The sequence below is a fragment of the Pteropus alecto genome, unplaced genomic scaffold, assembly GCF_000325575.1.
Source record: "Pteropus alecto unplaced genomic scaffold, ASM32557v1 scaffold28, whole genome shotgun sequence".
NCBI lineage: Eukaryota > Metazoa > Chordata > Mammalia > Chiroptera > Pteropodidae > Pteropus > Pteropus alecto.
The window spans coordinates 1,005,977-1,012,655 of NW_006441063.1; the positions used below are offsets into that span (position 1 = coordinate 1,005,977).

The 6,679-nt window shown below is 39.2% G+C and overlaps 1 long non-coding RNA gene across 1 annotated transcript in view; it reads right to left on the reverse strand.

Annotated features, from left to right (window-relative positions):
- Nucleotides 1–893: 893 nt before the first annotated feature.
- The window catches only part of LOC107196131, a 75,214-nt gene continuing 69,428 nt past the window's right edge, over nt 894–6,679 (reverse strand). Inside the window, exon 4 of the long non-coding RNA XR_001517493.2 lies at nt 894–1,277. This is a non-coding gene — a long non-coding RNA (uncharacterized LOC107196131). The remainder of the gene's footprint in view (nt 1,278–6,679) is intronic.

A 6,679-nucleotide genomic window follows, 5' to 3' on the forward strand; every position in this document is an offset into this window, starting at 1 on the left:
TATTTCTTTATTAGCTGGTGAGCCAAGAACATTATAATGCACAGGGTGAATATAATAAGAGCTGCATATGGGACTATTAACCTGACAGGGCCTCACGAAGTGCAGTGAATTATTACTATTGTCAGTCATTTGAAATGTTACTGCATCCATAGAGAAGAACATAACTCTTTAACCCCAATTGGGTTGGGAATTTACTTCTCTGTCCTGTCTTCAGCCACCATTCTATTTTTTAGAATAGTGATTTTCAAGTTTTTTTGAGTCCAACTCAAAGATATTTTACATCACACACACACACACACACACACACACACACACACACACACACAGAGAGAGAGAGAGAGAGAGAGAGAGAGAGAGAGAGATAAAACTTAACAGCTTAACAAAATCATATTTACTTTCACTATCTGTGACAGACATTGATAATTCCTACTCTGTTCTAATTTTTTAAAAAATTCACTGACACTCATTAAATCCATCTCAAAACCTACTAATGGGTCTCAAACCACAGTCCAAAAAAACACAATTTTAGAAGCTATTCCTTAGATATTTAAATGTTAAATTGGAAACATCTTTATTTCAACTCTTTTTTTTGCTATTTCTTCTGAGACTTGCTTCCATATTTCTAAATAATATGAATATACTTCTATTTCTTTTTTTGGTACTATTTCTTTCTTTTTTTGGCTTATGAAATGGATAGAATCCATTTTCTTATGAAAAATGAGGACTTAGCTCCCTTCCATGTACCTTCCTCAAATAGACACATATTTCCCTTCCTTACTTCCCAATATATTATGAACTTTCTATTAAGTCAACATTCATTGTTTATATTATCATGATTATGTGTATCAGTTAGGGTCCTAGCAAGAAACAGATGGCACACTCAAATTGGGCAATTCAAGAAGAGTTTAATAAGGGACCATTTGTAAAAGTGTGGGCAGGGTATAGGGAAACCACTAGAGATAGGGCTGGTAAAACGGTGGGGCTCTATTACCACTTGTAGGCTCCGAAGAACCTGGAGACCCGAGAGCTGTATAGGTGGAGTTGCCTGATAGCAGCTGTAACCGTTGTGAAGGCATGCAGCCAGCCCGAAATGACCACGCAAGGAAGGCAGCCAGAAACTACGTACTCCAATTAGTCCTCCTATCTCCCTCTGTTCAACTGCTGGGGCTCTCCACAGGCAGAACCCACCTGGAAGCCAGAGGACACGGGAGCCTTTTGGTAGAGTCCATAGAGGCCCGCCTCCTGGGCACAGAGCCAGTGGAGAAGGGTAGATGGATCTGGAAGGCAAAGAGAACATAGTTGGCACATTATGTAACTCGTATTCTCAGCTGAGTACATTTCCTGTTCTTTCCTTTCTTGAATAAGTCTTGTTTGCCTTGGAGTTAGTAATTGGCTCTTTTTCTTTAAAAAAAATTTTTTTTGGTTTCTTATGCTTCTTATGGTTTATTATTACTAAAGTTATTCAAACTTCTAAATAGTCAGTTTTACAAGGCTAATAATGAAAGAAAGAACAATCCTCTGTACCCCATTGCCTCCATTTTCCACTCCCCAAAGGCAACCATTTGCTTCTCTCTTAAACGGTTTCTTTTGGTATTTCTCTTCATATCACTAAAAAACATGCTTATAGTGACAGCCCTTGCTTTTTGTAGTGACAGCCCTTGCTTCTCAAATTGATGTCTCAATTTGAAAAATGAAGATTTTTGCCCTTTCACTAATCACCCTGCTTCTTGCTTACCACATACAGCCACATTTTCCATTCCCAAGCCTCCCAATATAGATATATCATAATTTGGCTAAACTAATATTCTTTATATCATTATGATTATGTAAATGTAATTCATGACTAAGCTGTGTAGTACCCCATGACTATTTTTCCTTGCTCACTCAATGTTTTGTTTTTCCTGGAATTACATTAAATTTTAAATTAAATTTTCCTGTTTTTCTCATTTGTGTCATTTCCTATGTATTTATAATGAATTCCTCCTCCAAATCTTTATTGTTCAAATTCATCAAGTATTCCATCAATTTCATCTTCTTGAAGAATTCTTTCTAGAGATATCTGACCTGCTCTAATCTATATTGATCGCTCTCTACTTCTCGGGCTCAGCTTCTGTCTCGAAGTTTCTTTTCACTGTTACCCTGTGAGCTCCTGTCACCTCTCTCTTGAGTTATATCCTCTGTTTCCTGGTTCCTGTGTCTTTCTCTTTCTTGGTTCTATCCTTCGTTTTGATGGAACAGTTCCAATAGCTTTTGAGAATTGGGTACATGGGAGGTAAATTTTTTGAGGCTTTGCATATCTGAAAATGTCTTTAATCTATCCTCACATTAATTGATTATTTTGCAGGTATAGAATTCTAGGGTGGAATTCATTTTCCTTGGCATTTTGAAGGCTCGATTGTCTTCTACGCTCTGAGTGTTGCTGTTGAGAAGTTCAGACCCATTCTGATACATGACCCTATGTAACTATTTTTTTTTCCTGAAATAATAAGAAAAATTTATTATCTCACATAACAAAAAGTCTAAAAGTAGGGAAGTTTCAGGATTGATTAGTTCACCAAAGGCCTAGGTTCCTTCCAGCTTTATGCTCTTCCAACATCAGCTTGTTGGCTTTCCTAGGCTGTCTCCCCTGATGATCATAAGATGGCTGCCATAGTTCCAGGCATCACGTCCAGAAACTACAGTATGTAGCAGCATAAGACAGTCATCTCTTTCTTTTGTTTCTTTTTAAAAGTGAGAAAACCTTTCCAAGAAATTCCTCACTGACTTCTCTTCCTATATCTTTGGCCAGAGCTGAGTCACAGTCTGTTTTTAATTCAAGCATTGATGAAAGGGAATAGGATCACTCTGACTGGCTTGGACAATCATGCTGGACATAAGGTCCCTTTTTCCAAGGAATAGTTATCTGAACAAAATTAAGAATCTGTTAGCAGGTAAGAGGTGGGATGGCTGCTGGCTAGGCAACCAATAGTGTCTGTTACAGCATAGTGTCTGGCACATAGTGAGCATTAAATATATGTTAGTTATTGTTGTTATTAACTCTTAATTAGCTATGTGAACTTATTTAAGTCATATACCTCCTAGAGTTCCAATCTCCTCATCTTTAAAACGGGGATAGGATTATTTAATTTGTTGGATGGTTATAAAATTAAAAGAGATGACAAATGTGAAGTCTTTGGTGCTTAAAAAATGATAGCTATTTATTATAGTTGCATATAATTATTGCCAGAGTACTTGGGCAGCAGGTTGAGGTCTCTAATAAAGTTTCTGGAGGTTGGCCCCATACTGTTGTAACTAATTTTTTTTCCTGCAGCTCATAGAATCTTTCCTTTGTCCCTTGTGTTCTAAAATTTCATGATTATATGCCTTGTTATAGTTGTTTTTTTTTTCTTAGCTCATATACAGCGAGTCCTTTTAATCTGGAAATGTATCTTTCAAGTCAGAGAAATTTTCTTGAATTATTGCTTTGATGATTTCACCCTTCCATTTTCCATGTGTTTTTACTCTGAAACTCATATTACTCCTATGTCAGACTTCCTGACTGACCCAATGATTTTATTGTCTTTTATCTCCCATTTTCCATCTCTTTATCTTTTTGTTCCACATTATAGGAGATTTCTGCAACTTTAGCTTCCTATCCTCTTATTGAGTTTTTCATTTCTGCTATCTTATTTTTAATTTCTAAGAATTCTTTCTTATTCTCTGTTTTCTTTTTATTTGGTTGCAAGGTCTTCTCTTATTCTCAGAAAATATTAACTACTAAAGATGATATCTCTCAGTATAGTCTATGTTTCCACCAAGTTCTTTTTTCTCAATATTTTAGTCTCTGTCCTGTACCTTAGAGTTTCCTGAGATGTCTGGTAGTTCTAGGCTATTTGCTCACCCTTTAATATTATAACTTAAAAACCTGATTGGAAGAGAGCTTGGTAGGGTTACTGATTATAGATTTCACTACAATCTAGTTAGCCTATTATATTGATATCAGGATATTTAGGTCTTTTTTCTTGGGCTATCAGATTCTCAGAGAAGAAGCTTCCAATCCCCTGCCTGGAGAATATATATTTGATTTTTCAGTGGAGGTAACTTGAGAGAAGAAGGCTGAGGTCCTGATGTTCAGTAAGCTTTCATTTAATCCCTATTTTTGGTATAGGATCCCACTGTCAACAGTGTGTAATGTTCCCCAGTCTAGAGACCCTCTACGCTCCAGAGAATACACCTCATTTTTCAGGTGGTATGGAAGAAGCAGCAGTTGCCTTGATGAGGTTGGAGATCTGGGTTCAAACTTGCTTCTAATACTTGCTTCTAATACCAGTATTGACAGTTATGTTATTGTCTCCCAGTTCTAAGCTCAACTCTTCTATACTCAGGTTTGCAACACTGAAGCTGGGACTCTGAAAACCTGTAGTAATTTTGCCAGTTATTCTGTTAGCCTCTGCCCATAGAGGGCAACAGAGGGAAATTGGAAGACTGGGGAAACAAGAAGAGACAAGAAACTTCCTGTTTTCTTTCTATTGCGGTGAGCAGCACCCAACAATGCTTCACTGCAGCAAAAGGTCTTTCCCGCAGCAATAGCTGAAGTAGGTTTGCAGTTTTTCCAACGCTCACGACCAGCCTCATCATGCTCTCACACCAAAGACACCAGCAGGAGCTTAGCAACACCTCTTCTCAGAGGTCTAGATCCCTGGGCCCGTGGGCCCCGCCTCCAAGTTTCTAAGGTTCTAAAATCCCATCCTTTTCCCTTTTCCTCTAGCCCTGGGAGTGATACCTTAAGAGTTCTCTTTTTACCCTTTCATTTACCTAGTTAACAACTTTATGCCTAGTTTACAATTCTTTATATTAAATTCCTTCTGTTGAAATAATTGGTGTGGTTTCTGTCTCCTGACTAGATTCTGACTGATACATTCGCTTTCAATGAAACCGCTTCTTTTCTTTCCAGTACTACTTAGATCCCACCCTCAGAGGTATGGGTTGCCTCCAAACGCTGAGTCTTTCTGGAGTTTCATACCATAAATTAGCTTGCTCCTTGATCTCCCTACCTTGATAAACTTATTAGTTCAGCTCTTCTGGTCTGCTGTGCCAGTAACAGCGTGTCTATCTGCTTCTTTGCTTCTAAAATTTTGTTGTTGTTTTCTCTCCCAATCTCTTTGTCCCTGTAGAGTTTTGCTTTTTAAAAAATCTTATTTATTGTCACAATGAAATTTAGGGGAGGAACTCAATACTTTTTAAAAATAGGAACAAGAGACTAATTTTTAAGGGGCATGACAACAACCTTGGAGAAAATATTGCCACATGAAGCCAGGGTGGTTGTCTCCTCTAGGGGAGGAGAGTGGAGTAGGCTCCAGAAGGAGGAGGATAGGGAACTTCTTTAACTCTATTTCTAAATCCTTTATATTAGTTTTAATCTTTTTGTGCATGATAAATTTCACAATTTTTATAAAGGTAAACTTCAGCGTACAGCTGTTATCGGTTAGTGTGTATTCAGCTGCATGGAGCAGAAACTTGATCACAGAGGTTTAACCAAACAGGAGTAGATTTTTCTCCCATAATAAAGTTTAGGAGAAGGCAGTCCAGGATAAATACAATATCTCCGTGGTGTCATGGGCACCTAGACTCCTCATAGCTTTGGCTGTGATCATGCTTGGCTGTTGTCTATATCCTTCTTAAAGGGCTGCCTCATCTCTGAGTATCTCATCTATATTCCAGGAACATGGCAAAGGAAGAAGGGCAAAAAGCCTAAGAGACAAGCTAACTGAGTTGGCCTTCCTTTAAAAAGCATTCCTTGTATATCTGAAACTAATATTATATGTCAATTATATCTCAATTAAAAGAAAGTTAAAATCAAAAGTGAAACCAGGCCTCTATGAGTTTAAATCATGATTAAAATCTATTTATGTTAAAATAAAAAGTAAAAACTAAATTCTGGAGGAAAGTATATGAAAAAATGAGACCATGTTGAGCTTAATTAAAGAAGTTTAGGAGAAAAAAATGGCGTAGATGATAGACGCTCTGTTCATCCCTCTGGTGACCAAATCAAAGTTGTGACAGAAACAAGGAGCAGCAGCAAGGAAAAATTGCCTGGGATCTAGATGAACAAACCATATAACTAGGGAGAAGTCCAAGAAAGCACCTTGCAACGGCAGAAGGTAGGAAGGGGTGAGGACGTGGGGTTGCCCGGTCCTGAGTGACTGAGTGAGACAGAGGCTGTGGCAGCGGCAGAAGCCTCTTCAAGGGGCCGCATCCGTGAGTGGATTTTCGCGGTGTCGGACCTGCTTGCTCTGAGCACCAGTGCTGATTTGGCTAGGTGCAGGGGGCACCAGGGACTTACAGAGAGACATTGTTGGAGTGAGGGCCAAGGGGATACTTGCTCTGCACAGAAGTGCCGGCGGTGTCCACTGTTCCCTGTTGAGACCTATCTCCTCCCAGTGCATGGACACAGCGCAGCCATAGCTGACTTCATCAAACTGCATAACAGAGGTCGCTCTGCCCAGAGGATTCCCTGAAACCCTGCCTCCCCCAACTTGCGGCTCCACCCAAGCCACATCCAGGTGTGTCCTCACTTAGTCAGGTGCTCATTGCTGAGCAGCGCCTAGACTCACACTGGAGGCAGCCGGCCTCCGTTTCTGGTGTGGCCTTTTGAGGCAACTATAAGCTCAGTATCTGTGGATTGCTTGCTGAATCTTAA